This window comes from Xiphophorus maculatus, chromosome 9, assembly GCF_002775205.1.
Source record: "Xiphophorus maculatus strain JP 163 A chromosome 9, X_maculatus-5.0-male, whole genome shotgun sequence".
Lineage (NCBI taxonomy): Eukaryota > Metazoa > Chordata > Actinopteri > Cyprinodontiformes > Poeciliidae > Xiphophorus > Xiphophorus maculatus.
The window spans coordinates 26,786,678-26,809,190 of record NC_036451.1 but is presented as its reverse complement, the minus strand read 5'-3'; positions in this window follow the sequence as shown (position 1 = coordinate 26,809,190).

Below are 22,513 nucleotides of genomic sequence, written 5' to 3'. Positions count from 1 at the left end.
TCTCCCAGCTAGTAGAATTCCAGTTTGGATCTGGGCCTGTGAGGGCTTTAGCTCCCTGCCTCAGTGTTCCCAGCAACCCCCTCCTGTGCCAGCCTCCCTGCTGAGGCATTAATTAAGGCTCCTTTTAGGTCCGTTTTCAGCAGTTGCCCCTGTAACGCTCTCGCTCAGTTAAAACCTGCTCATGCAGGTGGCCCCGATGATCTCACAACAAGCTCCTTAATTAACTTGAAGTTGTAACAAATAGCTACACGTTTGTCTCCGTGTTTTCCCCTTTCTGCCTCCCTTTGTTTCCCTCTCTCCGAGCGTCTTCTATTGAACGTATTAAATTAAAATACCTAAAAGAAGAAGGTTATTTTTCTTTTAACCCTGCGACTCTCCTCCGCTTGAACGTTCTGTCTTTCTCGCTCGGTAGCCTGTCATCTCTCGCGGAGGATGATCACGAGAACAGGCAGAGGTTCAGGAAGGAGTGGAGCGCTGCCATCGAAACAGGCATCACACCTCTCCCACACGCCGCTAATTAGACTTAATTATTAATACACTTTGATTTTTTTGCCTTGCTTCCCCACCATCAGGTGCCAAAGTACATTTTGCATGTTTCTATAAATGAAAGGAGTGAGGTTAATTGATTGATACTGAAGGGTATTTTTTGCCTCCTCTCTCTCTTACCTTGCAAGTTAAATCAAAGGCAATGCCAGTTTAATTGATGGCATGAAAGTCAGTTTAGAAATTATTAAAGGTAAAGTTGAAAGGAGGATGTTATTCAGTAGCAAAGTTATTTTAAAAATAAGTCAAGAATTTTTGTATAACTTCATATAGATAAATCTATCAATCTATATATCTGACTGTCTGTCTCTATTTTTAAATAAGTAAAGAAGATTTGTATAATTTCATAGATAGCTAAATATATAGATGGCGTTGGTCCTACATTCATCCAATCATTGTCTACACCCATTTTCTGCAGGGCTGCGTAACATGCTCATTTTGATGAAACAATTCCATTGATTTTAACATGGCTTTTTTTTATGTACAAAGGTTCTGGCCAGAACCTTTGTTTTCGCATGTTTCTAGTACACTCGTAAATCTGATGCACAACGAACAACCGCTAACGGCGATCATGGATGACGAAGCTGCCTCTATTGGCCCACTGGGGGTAAATAACAACGTGATTGGACGCTGGAAGAAACTATTATTCCATTCAAGTTGTGCTAAAAAGTAGTTAGCATGTCAGTGAAGCTATTCAAGCCTAAAGTAGCATCTCAATGCTAAACATGTAGCAGCAGGACCGACGTCCCCGAGGCTAATGTCACAGTTCACATTTCTAAAGGATTGGTTCCTGGAGTTCCATGAATGATCCAGGTTTCTACAACTTACCAATCTGATTGTTGAAAAACCTAAATAACAGATTAGAAATAATAAATCTAATCAGAAATCTGTTTGTTGAGCTTATATGGCTTCAAAAACTTAGCAGCAAAAAGAGTTTTTGAATTGAAATTATGTTGTCGATATAGTTGATTAAAATTCAATTAATTGCGATTAATTACTGACCCGGCAAAAAACTTGAGTAAAAAATGTTAATAGAGTACCGCCACTCTACTAATTAACTAATTACTAATTAACCTTGAATTAAAATGAAGACTCTAATTACATCATTTAATACCGTTTTTAATTGTGGTAATTTTATGTGACTTTGTTCAGGGATTGTGTGGACAATGAATACCATATGATTTTTAGTCTGCATCATTACTCACCTGCTCAGGCTCTTCAGATGGAAACTAGCTTAAGCTAAATCTGGTGCAATCTTTTATTAACGCTTTTTAGCATGTTGTCATGTACAGATCAGAAATCATACAGATATGTGGACACACTTCGCATAATATCAAAAACATTCAAATTAAGGGGAAAAAAAACACAAAGTTTGAGGAAATACAGACAGTTTATGCTCTTTTGTGATTGAACTTTTATTTTTAACACTTCATCACTGTTTCCAGCCTGCATTGAAAAGCGCCTAAGTGACTCACCCATTAAATTGCTCTGACTTTGCTGCTGATCCCATTCTATTCCCACTTTGGGTGGTGAGGATGGGGCGGCGGCTTGCCTTAGACCCCAAACTCATCACATGGACCAGTGCTAATACCCCTGGACCCACGGCTTCCTCGTGCGCGGCTTTGGCGCCTCGGAAATAGAATCATCTCTCCTCGCTACCAAACAAATAAATCCTTCTTCGCGTTCTGTTTTGATATGTAATGTATCAGTGTTTCACTCTTCTGAGATCTTGTTATGTGGCAAATCAGCGATGTGTCTCTCTGTGGCCACGCTTCATCTGTCAAACCGGATTTCTCCACCTCAAAATAATGATCCTCTGCTGCACCGAGGGCCCTGCTAAAGCATCTGCTTACTTAAGATGGCTTTGCACCACCGCTGTGCGTAGGGTAACACCAGGCCCCCTAGAGGCGCCTGCAGTGGGTTACTAGTGGAGAGGCCCCTGACAGAAATGGGGAGGCAAACAAGCACAGCATCAAGTGGCAGAGGGGTTTGGATGTGTGAGTAAAGCTGTGGTCGTTGTCAGTGGATCTCCACCAATGATGGATGTCGTAAAGATGTGTACCATACTTATCAGTGTTGGGATGTGCCAACAATCATAAAGAAGGATGCCATGTCTCATGGAGAGTCATTTTCCATGGTATTGAGTAAGTCAATGGTACAACTGCAGTGTACTCCGTAAATACAGTGCGGCGTCTCTGATAGCTTTGAAAGGTCATCTGTATGTTATCTAACTTATCTCTATTACCCATCCCATGATGCTTCAAGTTTTTATGTGCTGTGGCAGAGAAAATATGGACGTAATTGTGGTGAAGAGTCAACTTTTATTTTGTAGAGTAATCTCGTCATGGCTGTACCTTCATCATCTGAGGATGAGGAGAATGACCTGGAGCATTAACGTTAGATTACATCTACTAGCATACTAAGATGCTAGTAGATCTTAGTATGCATCTAAGATGCATACTAAGATAGCTGTTTGGGCTATGAACAGCCCAAACAGCTTTAGGGCGTATCTATGTTTGCAAAGCACATTTTTGTCGGAAGTAGAAAACACAAAAGAACAACAAACCAAAACTCATCTACCTGAAACCAAAGAGTTCTTGTTGGAAGATACATTTTGCCACCATGCACTGCATGAAAATACAATTTAATGTGATACTTATCTTCTGTTTGCGATGCTTTAACATCAGATGAAAGTGTTTCCTAAGGGACAATTTTCTAATGTGCATTAGGAATGACCGGGTTTCCTTGTACTGGAGCAGGTTTGGTTTTGTACTGGTTGGTTTTATCTGTCAAACCACGAGCTGCTAACGATGTGAAGCTAGGATTTGCGTCAAAAACTCTCTTTAACGAGTCTGGACTGCATTTCTAATTCAAACTAATTTAATCCAATCAAACTTTAAATGGTTGATTACACACTGAGCACATTTCCTAAAAAACACAAAATGTTATTGTTTTTATTGAAATAATAAAAAAATGAGCATTTCAATACTTTCTTGCAATTAGAACCACATTGGACTGCAATGTTCTTTAAATATAGACATTTAAAAAGTCAACTTTAAATGTCTACATTGACATTTAAAGTCAATGTACATTTTAAATAATCTACATTGACTGCAGATTATTTAAAATCCAATTTGTGATCATTGAAACAAATAGTACTTTTCTGAAAACAAAACAAAAGTGTTGCCAAAATTTCCTGTTGTCTCTTTCCCGTGAACCCAGTGTGCTGCGTCATCTCACCTAGTGAACAAAATTCATTTTTGCACATCTGCTCTTTCTATAAAATAGGCCTATTATGGTTTTATGCAAGTTCATAAAACAAAAGATGTATAGCAGATCAGCGAGAGGAGGGTCTTTATATATTTTTTAACAATCTTAAAAATATTGGCCTCCATACAAAAGCGACTGCATCTCCTCCCAAACTGCCTGCACTGTGCTGTCTGCTGCTCTGTGAACAGCTTTTTGCCGTTCAGAGAACAAGCTGCTGCGAGGTCTGGTGTGAGGGCAGGTGAAAACAGTTGGTGCTGTAGTCTTGAGAAAGAGCTTGCCCCCGATACCTGGCCTGTTCTTCATTGTACTGTCAGACCCAGAGAGGAACCCTCCCCTGTGGCCGACCGAGACCCGTGCAGCCTACCTCCCGCCCTGTTATCTGTTGTAATTGAGTGGGGCTTTGAGATTGTGTGTGTGTGTGTGTGTGTGTGTGTGTGCGTGTGTGTGTGTGTGTGTGTGTGTGTGTGTGTGTGTGTGTGTGTGTGTGTGTGTGTGTGTGTGTGTGTGTGTGTGTGTGTGTGTGTGTTTTTTCCCTTTGACGGTCAGTGCTTTCCCAAGATGGAATCCTAAACAATCAGAACAGTGCGCAAAATAAGGTACTTTAAACCCAGACAAGAAGCTAACTGAGTCTGAATGGACTTTCAAGGGGCAGTGTTATGGGTTTTCCAGGCACATGGTGCCAATTTATAGCACAATCAAGTAACTATAGCTGCATTTCAATTACAAATGTGCACAAACTTTGTCAATATTACACTGGTGTCAAAATAACACAATTTTGCCAATTTTAGAAGTGTTTCCATTAAACAATAATTTTTTTCAAAATGTCAAATTGCTCCAATTATATGATTTGATTATTAGGATTCCAAATATAGGGTCAATGGAAGCATAGCTATCATTAACTTCAGTTGTTATAAAATGCTATATATGTAAAATATAACTTGACACAAATTTTACTAACTATATTAATGCCTTGAATTTGGCCCTCCTGCTCTTTTTGAAACTACATCTACAGGAAGTCATCACATCTCTCCTCCATTAGCCCTTTAGCAACATTTTGACCAGCTTTGCACTGAGAAGTTGCTCATACATTGAGCTCAGCAGATGCACAGCTTTGAGTTTACTAATTGCTTCTGGCTAGTCTGAAGGAGCTGAGTTGGGAGTCGTTGGGGAGGAACGCCGCCCTCAATGGCGGGGCTAGGTCCAACCAGGCGTTTTGCACAGCTGAATGGTTGCCACGGGAGATTAAAGAATTTCTCAAACATGTATGAACGAATCAAATCAACACTCCAAGTATATTTCTGATGAAGGAATAACATTAACACATGATATAAAGCTCAAAAAAGTAAATTTTTACATAATGCCGCCTCTTCAACTGCGATCAGCCTTGCCTGGAGGTGACGCTTCTCTAGCTCCTTCTCTCTCTGCTCATCTTGTTCCCATTTCTGTCCTTTCAGAAGTAAATTAAAGTGATGATGGGGCTTCATTAAAGAGGTAAATAAAAAGGGGTAGAGCCACAGCCCCTGAGTCTCATCTGTGTTGCTAATTGGCGCAGTGTGTGGGTTTGATGTGGTCGGGCGTGTGACCTGGGAGGCCCGCCAGCGCACCCCGTCCCTCCTTCCTCGCCGCTCTCCCGCCATTTCCGCTGCGGCTCTCTGCGTGCTTGTTGGGTTTGCAAAATCCAGGTCTTCTCTCTCTCTCTCTTGTTTTAATCACTCCATCCACTTGGATGTAAATCAAAAAAAAAAAAATTAATATTCCTACAAGCAAACACCTTTGGGCTCATTAATCAAAGTGTCATAAGATGTACTTCACTACAGGATAATTAATTTCCTGATATCCTCCAGTCATCGTGGAATGCCCTTAACTTAAAATACTTGACATTTAGCCCTCAATACGGAGCTAACAGACTTCACAAGCTTTCAGCAGATTGTAGTACAGGACAAAAATATCAACTTAGAAAATCATCTGTTTGTTTTCACAAGGAGATCAGACTAGCTGCAGCACTGCTTCATTAAAATACCCCATCCCTTTTTGTAGCAAAGGTCAATATGTTATGATTTTCATACTTTTTTTTTGGTGCTTATATCTAAATTTCCAATGACACTTGGTGAAAAGCTATCTACGTTTAGCAATCCAAGTTTCTAACGTTTGAATTTCTTCAAATACTAGATGATTAATATTTTACAGTGTGGTATGCTGAAAAAAAATCCTTCATCTGCATTTAAAAATAATATTGAGTGACATCCCATTCTTAATGAAACTCTTCTGGGATGGCTGTTAAATTGAAATTTTGTTGTTTTACAAGGTTTGAGAGTGTATTTGAGAATATTTGTCATGTTTCTCAGGGTTACATTAATGAGGTCAGACACTGATGTTGGATGAGAGGGATTTGCTTGCAGTCTCCTTTTCAGTTTATCCTAAAAGTGTTTCATCTGACTCTGTGTGAGTCAGAAAAACATTCCCTTCTACGTTCAGCCATGTCTTTAATTACCTTCTTTTGTGTGCTGGTGAACAGTCATGTTCATAATAAACTGAAATTATGAATTAAACTAAACTTATTGTCAACATGATGATCTGTCGTAGACCACAAATAAATTTGCTGAGTTTCTGGATGCACTTTAGCTATGTATAGTTTATCCACCTATGGCCAGTGAAGGGATCGGGACATCTGAATTCAACGTTTAACGCTGTTGGCAATATAGTGAAAGATTTTATGAGATACAAACATCTTTGCAAAAAATAAATAAAATAAAACTAACATTTTCAATTGCAGCTGCAGGAACTTAAACTAAATGTGGTGAAGACTATATGCTTAACTAGAACTGTTTGTTAATATACTTTTTATACAAATTGTTATATGAAATTAAAAATGAACGGTAAACTGGTGTGTGGGTCGTTAGCTTTTTGTTAGCTGAACCAAAACACACAGAATTCTGCAGCACATCTACATGCTAAGATTGTAAAGTCCAGCTAGCATAACTGACCTACTTCCCTCTCCCTCACTATTTTTTTAAAATTGAAACTTTTCCCTGATTTGAGAAATGAGATAACCGTGGGCCTTATTTTCTAGTTGACATGCTGTTGACCATTATGAGCAAAGCTTTTTCTCTTATATATATATATATATATATATATATATATATATATATATATATATATATATATATATATATATATATATATATATATATATATATATATATATATATATATATATATATATATGTATATATATCACTTGGATATTTAAGATTATGCCGGTTGGCAACATGATTGCTAAATCATTGTTGGCGAATGTTTTTTTTGGATGAAAAGTTCATCCAAATGGACAAAAATGTATGTTTCATATGTAAACTCTTCAATAAGTGTTAAGGTAAGCATGTTTAGTTTTGCTGGGTGATGTGGGCGGGGCCTATGAGCAGAGGAGTGAAAGTTCTAGACAGATGATACAGAGAAGTCAGTTCAGTCTTTCATTTCTCTCTCTTTCTTTTAAACCCTCAATGTTTCATTACCAACTCTTGGATACGTTTTGTTTTTTCTTCTTTTTTTGCTGTATGTTTTCATGGATCATGGTGTGGTTTAACCTGCAGAGAACCACACTGCTCTCTCAATATAATGTCCATTTAGACATACAATAATAATAAAACACCTTAAAGTGTAGGGTAAACTTGTAAATTAGTAGAGGTCAGGATTTTTATTGACAAGTTTGACTTTAGTGTTTTTGGATAATGTCCCCCCCAACAGTTATTTAGAAAAATAACACTTGGAGGCCTAAATGTCGCTTCTCAGTGGTTTCCTCTGGGATTGGCAGCATGTGCAATGTCAACTGACCTTTTGAAAAATCTGGCTAATGGCTTTTAAGTAAGCACAGGTCTCCCTCCAGAGACGGCACCTTTAAAAAGTTTGTAAATAAAGCCTTGTCCCCAACCATAAGTCTACCGTTAACATGCCCTTACAGGATGCAGTCCTGCTTTCTGTATCTACAGAAAACAAATAGTGAAATTTTCCCTGCACTTTTTTTTTTTTTTTGATGGCTCTGTGGTAAACCTTTTGGAAGGAAAGGCGTTTATCTCCTCATGGTGTTGTAAATGCACTAACTCCAGTGCTGCTTTTTTTTTTTTCAGTCCCACACCAAGGCAGATATCTTACTGTGAACGTAACGATTCAGCACTCACGCATCAAACTGAGAGGCAGGAGAGAACATTGGAATATTTGATTTTTCTCATCATGCAACTGAGCATAAATAACACTTTGGAAAATGTCCAATAAGTGATTTTCTCACTTGCCGTGAACAAAGATATGTAAATTATTTGGTGCTCAAGAAAAAAAAAAAAAAGTCTTTCATGTTCAGACTTAAATTAAAGCCGAAACTAGTTCTGTGTTAGACTATCAGCTTTGCCACAGCAAGATCTGCTTTTATGAGACTCATTACATTCGGAAGCCCATGGCATTATTATTTTATACAGCCCTGCAGCTCACATCAACAGCTCTTTTAGTTTCACTCATCCTCAGCATCAACTAAGAAGCAATATTGTGACATTTTATACAAGCCAGTATATTAAGAAGATATACAACTTAGAAGAGAAACTCCCTGCAAAAACAGCAGGCCCTTCATGTCTTTTTATGGCTAATGTAGCTTGGCTAATCATTTACCCCTTTTATCCAACAACAAGCAATTTTAAAATAAGTTGTTGTTAGCTCACAGTTAGCCTAAACATAGATCATTAATGTCCAGTTTTGTCAAACCTAATATTTTTTCATTTAAAACAGCTTTTTATTTTTAAAGGGGCAGTGTTATGTTATTCCGTCTTAGCTTCCAGCACACAGAGCAGCCCTCACCCGCAATTATCCCTCTCAGCTCCTTCAGACTAGCTGGCAGCAGTTAGCAAACACCTGGTGGAACTGTGCATCAGCAGAGCTCATTATATGAGCTGCTGCTCAGTAAAATGCTGGTATAAACGTTGTTAAAGGGTTAATAGAGGAGGCATGTTGTGATGACTTCCTGAAGGCGGAGTTTCAGAAAGAGCAGGAATTTTTAAACTTGCCACTTTAAGGCAATTTCAGAAGTTTCTTCAACGTATACCTGCTACACCACGTGGCACTCCTTTGTTGGAGTTGGTGGTCATGGTTTGTGTACTGAAATGTTTGTCTTCCTACTCCCTACAGACTGTGCCTTCCTACCTGCTCAGTTCTCTGACTTCAGCACATTGGAAATTACATTACAACAAAATGCCCAAAAAGTACGACGACCTAATCCGGTCTGAGCCGGTACTCGACAGACTCCTGGGCACAATGCCGGTTTGTTAAGTTTGTTGCTACTGCTCTCACCCGTGCTGTCAGACTTCCTGGACAAACCGTTGTAGAAATCTTCACTTTTTGAACTCAAATTTGAACTGGAGGCATTGCTATCACCACTGATGTCTTGAATGTATATTATTTTATTGCTTTGATGACTGGAGAGGCAGATTACCCCAGAGGCTTTTGCCAGAGGCTCTAGAACTCTTCTGTGTTTTCTGAGCCTTGAGCCCACTAGTTTTCTGTCATACTTTTCATATCTTCAGAACTCTGGCATAGAAATGCATGGAAGTATTACGACCTAGAATCATAAAAAACAATTGAAAAAGAAAAGTAGCAAAAAATGATGTCACATGCTTATATGTATTAAATCTGTTATTCCTAATTCATATCTTTATGTCATGTTGAAGCAAAAATAAATCTATCTCCCTTTGCTCCTTCAATAGCACCTGCTTTCCAACTGTTTCCGTTCTCTGTTTTTTTTTTCTACTTTCTTACTCTTGCCTTGTTTTCAGCAGTTTGGACTTTGCAGCAGTGCCGGTCAAATGGACGGGGTGTCTGTTTCAGGGCAGGTTGTGACTTGTTTACTGTGTATTTGGTCATTCTTTGGCATCCCACACACTGTCTGGAACCCCATAAATGTTTGCTGCTAGTCAGTAAATGTCAGCATCAGAAAAATAGACATTTAGGCTAGCCAGATACACCTCCTACTCACTGTAGGAAAAAAAAGAAGCTAAACAGCTTCCATATAGCTCAGTGTGTGCAATGTTGGTAGGTCTTCACAGGTTGCGTATGTTTTTATTTCCTTTCTAAAACTAATGCCTAACATTTGCCTCTGCTTGCCCTTCTTTATTTAGAGTGTTTAGAGAAAATAATATATATTTTCAAAAATATTGAGCTTTTGCACAATATTGAAATTGCTGGAGCTTCAACTGCAACGTGGAGCTGCAGGTAGAGTACATTGGAGGTGGAATTAAATCTGGCACCTACAATCTCAGTATTACAACATTAGCTGTTTTTTGTTAGCTATTTTATGCCTTGGTTCTTTTAGAAGTAAACATGTTTCTCTGGTTGAATGTAAATGTTGGTACTTGTAATCTGATATCTTAGTCTTAGAAACAGAGATGGTAGATCTCAAGAAGGTTTTTTTTATCTGCTAAATTAAAGGTTAATGTTATGATTGTCACTATATTTTTTTGCCAGAGCAAAAAGTTGCATTGATAATGTTGTGTTTATACATGTGATGACGGTAAATAGAATCAGACGGACCAACAGAACCTGGTTACCAAAAGAACTAAAGAAGTTCAGTTCAGATCAAGTGATGTGAATCTTTAGCCACTTTACCATCAATTCTGTTACAAACCAGAAAGGTGTTATTAATATTTAAATTAATAATTAATTCACAATTTTGCATTATTTACTATTATTACTTTTAACTTTGTTTTAATGTTACTCTTCATATAATCTACACCTGGTCTGTTTAGTTGTGACACACAAACATTCTCCTTCTATTCACCAGGCACTTATTTAATTAATCTATTGAAATTAACGTGTTGAATTGCTTTCTGTAATTTTGACTTTAGAGTTAAGCAAAAATTAACACTACAATCTATGGAGCAGTTACAACTGAACTGAACTGTATGCTTTGAAATCCAGTTTGTGATTGTTGGTACCGTTACTGTTTTTGTATGAGGTGTTTTAAAAAAAAAAAACCTAAAATACTAAAACGTCCCCTCATGTAGTTTATTCATTCAAACCTCATATCTTCTACAGTCGTGTCTAACGATATAAATGCATCTTTATGCGTCTATATACTTTGGATTTTATTTGCTGAATTAAATTTTCTTTTTCAAGCGTTTGATCTTTCTTTAAGGTTTCTATCATCGTACAATTTAAAGAAATATTTACCAAAGCAATCCACAGTAAATCCTTGGCTTGGGGCCGCATCACCAGGTTTGTCACCATATGGTGTGAGCCTGCTCAAACCCCCACCCCCCCACCTCCACCCCTCCAGTCATCCACCTAAACTGTGCTGTCAAGCTGCAGCCTCTTAAAACACAAGACACAAACCCACTGATTAACATTTTCAGGCTGCGGCACCGAAAATTAGGCCTTGGCTTTATGTACGAAATCTGTTTCTCTTAAATGATTCATGCGCTCCAATATGTTAAGACTGGGAATTATACTTCTGATATTTATTTCATGCCATCATGCCCTTGGAAACAAATAGAAGTTTATGCTGAGGATGAAATATTAAAATCAGATCTGTAAAATAAATAAGTAGAAAGACCAGTATACATATTTACAAGAGACATGGTGTGATAGTTGGAAAATAAATGAGGGGCTCATCTAGCATACTAAGAAAATGATGTACAATGAGGCAAAAAGTGCTTTGGGATATTTTGCCGAAATAATTTATGAGGCTAAATAAATCATTTATTCAGCCAAGCTTAGACTATTTATCTAAAATGAATGCACTCTGCATCGGTTTTCATAGCTCAGCATTTAAAAGAGGCTTTTTAAACGAGGAACTGAGGAATAACTGATTCTGAACTGGGGAACGCAGACAATATCGATGAGGTGTTAGAACAGCCGGAGCCACTGTGAAAACTCATTTATTCATGCATTCAGCGAGACGATCCTGACCTGCTTTGACCCGCCGCTTCTCTGCCGTTTGTGCGTTTCACAGCGACGCTCCACACGCTAGGTAGCATCGCTGGCGCCAAACGTTGAGCCGAGTCGAGTTGAAGTCCTGATTTTTTTATTTTTATTTTTTGAACGGAACCCAATTATAGGGAATCGGGTCAACTCCGTCTGATTTTATTTCAAGTGCTTTCCAGAAACTGTGTCTAAAATATACAACAGCAGACGGTTAAACATGCTAACTATTGGTGGGGGAAGGGGGTGAGCGTGCTAGTGATGAATAGCACTGAAGCATTAGCTAATGTGCTAGTTAACGTGGATATACCGAATCGCCGCACTTCTGACAAATAAAAGCGTTTGAACCATTTAATCCATTTTGCTTTACTGCATCACACATATCAAAAGGCTGTTTTTGAAAAGTGCTCCGTTTTATAACTGGAGGGTACGCTTTTTACCCCCTCCACTTCCCTCCATCCCAGCCCTTTCCTCCGCCGCCTCCACTCCTCGTTTCTGAAGAAAGCTAGGTGTTAACACTACAGAAGCAAAAGCAGTAAGAAGAAATCCTGCAGGTACCCTGTGGGTATCTTTCAAATTAATCGTCTGGCTGGTCTGTCTTATGTGCCGTTTTGAAACATTAACAAGACCTTTGAGAGCCGGGAGAGAGGGAGAGTGGGAGAGAGGGAGCAGGACATGGCATGACGGTCTTTAATGTTTTATTGAACAGATACAAATTATTTTGGCTCACTGTTCACTGTTTTGGTGTGAGACAGTCAGAAGGCGAGCCAGGGCATGCCATGGGCACTGCGAGGGGACGGCAGAGGAGGCGTCTGAAGCTGAAAGCCACACATTCGCATCACTTATTTATTTCTGTTCTGCTGGAAAACAACGCCACAATGCATTTTCTGATAACACTGAATATACTGTAGTTGTGCATGTGAATGTCTGCGTAGAGGAGGTGTGTGTGTGTGTGTGTGTGTGTGCGTGCGCGTGCGTGCGTGCGTGCGTGTGTGTGTGTGTGTGTGTGCGTGTGCGTGCGTGCGTGCGTGCGTGTGTGTGTGTGTGTGTGTGTGAGAGAAACAGCATTGGCCCTGATATGAATCTGATCTTGAAAATGGTCGTGTTAATGTAGCTGAACGCTTGTCCTGGAGAAAAGCTCAGGAAGTGTTGTCATGAATCATTTGCTTTTGGTGGATTTTCCACCAGAACGGAATAGAAAATGTTTCTCACGATAACTTGCCTAATGTCGTGTCTGCAGGAGACTGGACTGCGATTGCCTTTGGCTTCTTCCCCACAGACTAGCCAGCAGCAATTAGCAAACACCTGGTGGAACTGTGCGTCTGCTGAGCTCATCATGCGAGCTACTTACAACACTCCTAAGATGTAGATGACATAATGGATGGCATAACAGCGTGCTCTTAAAGAGACAGAGGCCAATTTTAAGACATCAGATACGGCTATAATGCAAAGTCAGATTTCTTACGGGTTTTTTTTATATGTACAGCATTTTTCTAAGTGAAATTATATAATTACTTGATTTTGATAAAAAAAAAGCCCAGAAAATACACAATATTGCCATTTTAATAAAACATACAAAAATTGTTTGCCAAATTTGACAGAGTGTGAGTTTTTGATATTTGAATATTAAAGCCATCAAACATAACTGCAAATCCTAAAAGTAACTTCATGGATTCTGACTTTATATTTCCTCAGGCCTGCCATTCGCAAGAAGAAATGGCTGAAAGTCATTAAAAAAGGCAGTATTTATGAAAAAAGTTGACACCTTTTAAAGTGTCCGTCTCTTTAATACATGTCAGCTTTTCTCATAAATACGGCCTTTTCCAATTATTGTGATCAGTAAGCTATATTCGCTTCATCTGATCTGTAGGGTGTCAAGTTTTAAAAATTCTCCATGACTCATAAAGCATTTGTTGCACCTTTTTCCAATCAAGTTTTATTCCCAGGATCCCCCCAAAACAAGACTGCTTTTGGATTTTAAAAAACAGAAAACTAATGAATAAAGTTTTAAAAATTAATGAATTACTAAACAACATCAAATACTAAACATAAAGCTTCAAAACGCAAGACTTTGTACGTCTTTGACCAACATGCTATGATGTAAACACTGGGGGAGAAAAGATTTGATTTCTTTTCTTAAATGAGTAAAAAAATTTATTACTTTAGAGAATTCCTAATTAAGTAAGTAATGGAATCATGAAATATTTAGAAAAACACCAGAGTGTCGAACGTAAAGGTTGTTTCCAGCCGTCCACTGGGTGTAATCAACGAACAGTGAGGGTGTTTTGATCTGGATTTTTTTTTTCCAATAAAACTGATCAAAGTCGGTTAAAAGTCCCAGTATGACACCAAATAAAAGCCAGTAAAATGAATGGCATGTATATTCTTTAAAAAAAACTGACTCTTTACCATGTAGAAAATATACTTACTAAAACTATATGCATCAATCTAACATTGAAATTTGCATTGTGATTATGCTTGTCTGTTTTTTGGGGGGGGGGTTTGGACACAGATTTTGTCCTAAGATCAGCCTTAACATGCTGCATCAGCACACATGAACTCGTTTAAGAAAGCTGCTATAATTTTCCCAAAGCCTGAAACACATTTCTTGATTATTTGTCTTAAAACATATTTTTGATGAGGCAGAATAACCCACAGTTTCTATATTTGGACAAATCATATAAGTGAGCAAAAGCCAGGTTTTATTCTTCGTTTTGTTTTGACTCGTTTGCCGTTTCGGTTTATACGGAGCCGACCAAAAACTGAGGGGAAATGTTGTCGCCTTGCTTTAAAAATGTATCGTTTTGATTTTGACATAACAGTTGTTGAGTATTGCCTCAGCTAAAGGCGGTTTGCAGCCAATGCATTCTGTGTCTCACTGTGAACAGAACTGAAACGGATGGGCAACACTGAGATTTGCTATGGAATACAGATTAATACAGATTAACTTAACAGAATAATGTCAACAAAGCTGTTTTAAAGCCGTCCTCGTGAAAATTTGTTGTGATTTTTTTTAAGTGATTGCAGAAAACACATCTGCACACTTTGCTGTGGTGCAGCTGAAAAAAAAAATACAGTTCTACAAACACCATAGTTGACTTTAGTGAGGGACTCCTATTTTAAAATTAGCAACCTGAATATGAATATACTACAATTAAGAAAGGACAATGGATAGAATCTGATGTTCTTTAAATCAAATGTCAGAGTTTTGAGTACAGATTGTGTAATATAGAATATATCTTTAACCACAAAACAGAAGCTGCTGTTCTTCTCCTCAGGATAAATTAAAGGGCCACATAACTCCTGAGTTTGACACTTGACCTTTGCTTTCATTCCAGTTTTGTTCTCTCTGTGGATTCCTGTAGTCCAGTTTGCTGTTCTGCCTCACTGCTTACATTTCTGTTGTTGTTTCATGTTATCAATGTGTGAACGCATGGCTCTATTATTTCATGTGGCTCAAACTTTAAAGGGAATCATTTTAAACAAGTCATAATAGGTTTATGGACTATACAAAACGTGCTTCTTATACTTTTTAGGGCTTTGTGAGTTTTATGCAAATTATGCTGTTTATTATTATTTGCATTGACATCATAATCAGGAGGTTTTTGAAAAGACTTGTTTTCCAGACACCAAAAGAGGTTAACCTATTGCGTTAACAGCTGGATTAATGGGGGCAGCTGGTTCTAGAATCAATACATGCAAACGGATGTACAAAAAATTTGCAAAACATGAATTTTACATTATAGTTTCCATTTAATTTAAAAAACTAAAACTAGGTGACTGCTGTGTTGGATTTTAGGAAATATTAAGGTTTATCTTTTAGAAATGAACCCAAAAGCAAACATTTCAAACAGCTGGAACATTTTTTTTCTGAATGTCCAGAGTAAAGGACACGACCCTGACTTTGGACCAGATGCTTTGTTACGGATCAATTACTGACCGACCAGTTAACTGGCACTGCCTCCCAGGCAAAGTAAATTCATAGAACAGTTTTTTATATCTATAGATATATAATTCTCCAGTTTCTCATTTGAACTCATTAATAAATTCACCACGTATCGTTTTTGCATGAAGTCGAAGGTAAAACAAGAGCCGATGAAGCGACAAAGCTTCTTCTAGAAGAAAATGACAACAAAGAGAACCGCCACCTCTACTCCTCTTGCTGTCCTCTGAGTGCAGTCGCTATTTATGCATGATTAACAGACCTGCTAATTCAATTAGTGTAACAAGTCATGGTTCTTTCCCTTACACTCGATTGTTTCTAAAGTGCTAATGATGCATTTACATTGTTAATGTAAGATACTTTATCATGTTCAACATCTGAATGATTCCTCCAGGACTGAGAGCAGTCTGTTCCCATTACTGCTGTTGGATAACCCACTCACTAAAGGTGCCACAGAGTCATTACTCACCGCCATCATTTACCTGCTAATGTGTGTTAGCTGGGAGCAAGGAGATGAAATTCTGCCCAGTTTGTGGGAGGTTACACATGTTCACGCAGTCGTTCTTCACATGCTATGTGTGCCAGTTACATGACAAACCCTGGTTTCTTTCACATGCAGCATCACCAGTAACACAACTGGAACAGAGGATGACTCTCTAAATGATGTGTTCAGGTGTAAAAGTAGTGATGGCAAAAAGAGAAATGGAGTTTTATTCCCAGTCAGAATAAAGAGCAAAGCTGAAAATAAAAATTTAAGCCTGTTATTGCAAAAACTTTTCTTTTACATATGTGGATGAACATAAAACCTACATTTTCTTAATATCACTTTTGAAAGTTCTAACTATTTAACTTGCTGTAGTGTTAGAGTTGTGTTTGCAGTTTTAACTTTTCTTCAAGATGAACAAAATTCAGTTTACCAGAAATTCTCTTCAGATAATATCATTTGGCTTTTTTTTCTCCACTATTACCTCAAAACGAAACCCAGGGATCTCATGAAGCAACGCCCAAGCCATCCCACTACCGCCACCATAAACAGGGATTTTCTTTTTCAGCGAGTGTCATCTGTATCTAGACTGGGGATGGGAAGAGAAGCAAAAAAGCTAATTACAGGAGTGTGGATGCAGCTGGGGAAAGGAGCAGGTAAGGGCAAATGAGGAAGTGATTAACAGCTGGGAGGGGAGTGGGTAGGTATTAGTTATCCCTATTCATTTCTGATTGTTTTGCTTTTTGCTGATGATTCATTGGAGGCATAAACCCCGATTTTTATAACAAACCAAGAGCAGCAATGCATCACCAAACTGACTTCTGAGTAGAAATCTTGAAGAAAGGCCACATCAGAGGTGAAGTTTGAATGATCAGATACTGTCATGGTTGTTCCAGGTTTATGCATCATAGGAGGACTGCAGTGTAGCATGGAAGAATAAGCAAACTTTTCTTTCAGATTTGATGATGCACACACCATGTGCTTTCAGGTTGAGCTATGTGGGGCTCAATGTGAAAGCGGAATAGTTCAGTGGTCATGAAAGTTTCATCTTCTGCCATACAGAAAGACGGTAAAGTATCCATTAGACAGACTCGTTTAATAAGGAAAGAGTGAAAATAGTCAAGCGAGGCCTGCAAGAGCAAATTAAACTTCACTCTACATGGTGGAAGGAAAATCTTGAACAGAGTTTCTTTGTGTGATTGGCACAGATATATTATTGAGTCTGGAGCACTCTAAAGTCCATTTGAAAGTTCTGAAGTAGTAATGGTCCTGTTAAATGAATTGGTAGCGTGCTTTGGCATAGCAGGAGCTTCAGGAAAAAGAATTGGAGAAAAATATGATCAAAGACATAGTAATACAGATATTTGGACTTCATATGAAAAGATTAGGGACACAAATGATTGACTGTTTAGCCTTTGCTTCCAGGTATTTTCATTTGGATCCGATAGGAAATTTAGAGGGCAACATCATCTGTAACAGGAGTCTAAGTTATATTACAGTCACCCATTGAATACAGCATTTCTTTCTCCATTTCTGTTAACACATCTACATACGACCTTAACAGTAGTGTCTAAATGGTGCAATTCTCTTGCCACGCCACTAGTTGGAGCTACATTCTTTGGAAGCTCTGCTTAAAAGCCGCCAAACATTTGCTAAACATTTGAGATGACAGAGAACACAGTTTTCTATTCCTTCCAGCCAAGCTTTCCACCTCACAGCCCTCCAGGTGGCTAGTTTGAAGGAACTGAGTGACTCCTCCACTCAGATCCTTCAGACTAGCCAGCAGCAATTAGCAAACACCTGATGGATCTGTTAAGTTATATTTAACATATATAGCATTTTCATAACTGTACTTGATTGTAACTTGATTGTACTCTAAAATGGCACCATGTGGCTGGAAAACACATAATAATGTCCCTTTAAAGCTTGTCAGACTCAAAGTTGTTCGCGACTTTGTTTCTCATCTGTTTAGGAATTTCTGTAGACTGAGCATCATGTGTTGCCAGGCAGTTTCTATGTAAGTGATTCCTTGATTCCACACATCAGATAGTAGTAACCAGGCCTGAATGTACCTGGTACCTAGTGCCATATTTGCACAGAGACCCAGGGTAATGTATAACTCTGGAAAAAAATGAAGAGACCCCTGCACTGAAACCCATTGAAAACCTCCTGGTTATTCCACCAGATATTGATTTCTGAACTCACTCTCAGTTAAAACATTAGAAACATTGTTGTTTCTAAATGAATATGAACCTGTTTTCTTTGCATCATTTCAGGTCTGAAAGCTTTTTAGTTGTTTTGAACATTTCTCTTTTTCTGCAAAGAAATACAAAATTTTTGCTTTGAATTCTGGAGACATGTTAGTAGTTCATAAACAATGTTTATTTTGCTCAAACATATACCTATAAAAAGTAAATTCAGACAAACTGATCATTTTAAGTGGTCTCTTACTCTTTTCAGAGCTATATATATATATATATATATATATATATATATAAAAACATAATATAATATTTTTTTTATCACAGCAATGAGAAAAAGATGTTGTCACACAATCGCTGTTGCCAGAAAAAGATTGTGTTACTACAGCATGGTATTAGGATGACAGTAGATGTGAGAATAAACATATAATGCCAGGAGCTTCTTCATTACACAGACAGAAAAAAAAAAAAAGTTGCCAGCGTTTGAATGGAAACAAACATTGCTCTGGGCCTCTTTGTAAACAGCACACAGCTGCTATTTCGAGTGATGGGAGCTCCACCTTGTCACAACAATTCCCTTAAAGAGTAACAGTTTAATGTCAACAATATTCTCTCCATCTGCCTGCTCATGGAAAACCTTTACCAACCCACATGGGAAAACTGTTTTCTCCCATCCCGAAAAAAAGGCAAAGCACAATGGAGGTAAGATGAACCCATAGCGTCACAGTCAAAGGCAATATAGCATTAGCCTGGTGGAATGAGAGCTTTCCTGGTGGCACACATCCATCTGTTTGCGTGTTTCAAAGAGGTGTCACTCCTTCCGTTATTTAGAACGTTTCCAAGCTCGAACCCCTCCGCGCTGCGCCAGCTGACTGATTTGCATGGCCACGTTTGTGGGTAAAAAAAAAAACAACATTTCCACCTGCCAGGCTGCGGCGCTTTCTTCTGAGGAGTTTGATTTGTCTGTAGTAATCTGATTGGGAGGGATTCATCCAATTATGTGCTGATAATGAGACAGCTTGACAGGGAGAAAACACCTTCGCCAGGCGCATAGAGTCACAATCTCATTAGTCTAGGTCGCGCGCTCCGTCGTGCTTTAATGTTACAGATTACAGCGCAATTTCTTTTCTTTTCTTTCGTTTTTGTTTTTTTTGTTCCAGCTATTTGACCTTATTTTCAACTTTCATTTCCACCTTAATGTTTGCGCGCGAGTTTATGTGGAATGTTGCCTGTGCGCAGGAGCAGCTGATTGCCCCGAGGCTGGGAGCGGGCCTGGGGCAAAGCGTCTAGCAACCACAGCAGAGACCGGTGTGTGCAGAGGTGAAGGTGAGACTGACAGAAAGGAGATTTAATCCCCATCTTCCATCTCTGTCATGGGGCGGGGGGAAAGTGAGATCACAGTCAGGAAAGATGGATGATCGCCTTGCCAGGAATATCGGCAATCCGGCCTAATGTGCGTTATGGAGTCACAGCTTCTGGTGAACAAAGCCTGGCGCCGGAGAGATGGTTTGGATGGGCCTCAGTTTCCTTCACTTATAAAACAAGGAGAAAGACAGAGGATGAAACAGCCGTGGTGTGAGTTCCTCATTGAGACTGGCTGATCGGCAGTTTGAAAGTGGCGAGTATGAGTCCTAAGAGTAGTAAATAACCTACACTGTTACATGTTGTCAGACCGTAACAGAATAAGAACGCCTAGCTTACTGCTCACAGTTTTTGATCTCATTTTTTGCCCTGGACAGGTTCAATTCCGCATCCTGAAACTCTGTTTGCATCCCTGCTGGTATTTGCAGAGTTTATTTCTTTTAAATAGTTTGTTCATTTTTGTGCACAAGCATAAATACACACTTTGGACGCTTTTTTTTTTTTTTTTTAGATCATCTTACTCAGTTCTTTTAAAGAAAGTTTGTTGCTTTTAATAACTGTACAATACTATGGATGTTTGTATGTTGTAAAACATTGAGTAATACCAGTGAAACCATGTTAACTTGTTTTAACTGCACATATGACAGTTGTGCCAATTTAGAGATGTTTGTTTGGAATTTTTATGATATTTGCACTAATGAATGTTGTTAAATGTGACTTTATTACTCATTGTATCAATTACAGAATATACCATCATAAGGCTGAGGCAGCAGTCACGTAAACTCAATGTTTTTGACCAATTTTGAGAAAATTTGCAGTAAAAAAAGGAAAAATGTAGAGATTTGTTGATTTTGTGTAAATATTGCAGATTTGTGAAAAACTGGAAAGACTTATTGATGTAATGGAGTCTAGAGGGCCACATAAAAAACTATGGCTGGCCAGATTTGGCCCGTGGGCCTTGAGTTTGACACCTGTGACCTTAGCAAAACAACAACTGTTTTATTCAGCTCGCTCATTCAGAGGAAAAGGAGACAGTGGGTGATTTTCAAACCTTTACAGAGGTAGATAAGTTCTGTGGATAAAATTGGCTATCTCTACTGGCTGGCAAATAGAGATACCAAACGGGAAAAACACACAAAAACAAAACGGATCTGAAAATATTATGGATCTCTTGATGTTTATGAAGATTAAAGTACAACCAGAATTAAAATACCTGTAAAATATAGATACAATGAATTGTTTCCTTAACAGAGTTGCATGATTGCAAAAAGTTTAATGATGGAAATAAATGTAGGATAAATTGTCACACATCATTACAGCACAAAGCCAAAATATCTTTCTATTTTTTTCTACAGCACTTTGGTGAGCTGCTGTGTTGTTTTTTTAGGTGGAAGTAAGGAGCTTTATGTCTGGCTTTAAATGGCTCAGATATCAAGTTAGCTGTTAAGTTCATGACTGATTAACAAAAAATAACAATTAAAAAAAACTTTTCAAACTTGCATCTGAACAAAGCGCTAGATTTCTAGGCAAATGTGTCTTGGACAAATGAAACCAAAGTATAATTCTGGTCATAAATCTTGTTAACCAAACAGCAGAACAGATGATATGAGCCCAAAAGATGAATGCCAGCTATTAAGCATGGTGGCGGAGGAGTGATGATCTGGGCAGCTTGCAGTCACTGAGTCCCATCCACTCTCCTCATTCTGATGCTTGGTTTAAACTTAAGCTAGTCTTCTCCAATAAAGTACCTAATAAAGGGATCAGTTCGTATTTGTACTGTATGATTTTATGACTTTTACAATGCTTGTTTAAAATTGGAATATCAGGATGCTCCCCACTAAATATTAAGATTATATATCATAATTTCTTAATAGATCTAACACATCTTATCCCTTATGTGTGTTAATAAAGCTTATTATGATTTTTTTTCTTGTAAGATAAGAACTTAAGCAAAAATAAAAAGTCAAAAAGAAAATGTTATCCAAAATCAACAGAAGGATTTTCACTCCAAGTTTCTCTTTTCCACAGTTTCAGGATTAGATCCCGTTGTGTAGCTAATTTGCTAGTTTGTTTTGTGCTCCTCCCTAAGAACTGTCCTTTCAGAGAGGGAACACCCTTTAAAGTTGCTTGTCATCCTGCTAAAATTTCAAGGCTCACCATATTAATCTCTTCCGTGTAGCCGCCTCCTCCTCAGCGGTTCAGACGCGCTCGGCGTGAGTTCTGCTCAGATATGAGAATCCTACGGAGATCCAGTGAAAACTTGCCGGGTCTAATTGGAGTTTCTGTGCATCCCTGTGTACGTCTGCCCGTCTACTGGCAACGCGCCTCGCAAAATTAAGGCAAAATTCTTTGATCTGATATAAGATTTGAATAGTGGAGGTTTAAATATTTAAAAATCTTCTGCGGTATCACTTTGATCTGCGAAATGATTATTAGGGGGTTTGTTATAGAGAATCTACTAAACGGATCCGGGAGAGCCAGCCCACCGTAATTGCGAGTTGTCTTCGCCGAGAGAGGGTAAATTACACATTTTAAAGCAACAGGGTAAACAGTTCATTTGGATCTCGTCTTATTCTTTTATGTTTAATGAGAGCAGGAGACAAGAGAGTGACTTCAAACGGTCTAATCTAAAGTGGGGAAAGATTCAGTCTGCGGGAGAATGACACTCGGAAAGGAACGCGCTTTCATCGTTTATCCAGATGATTAGGTAGAGGAGGCTCTTTGTCTCTCGTTTCTGCCATTTGAGGATTTTTGGCC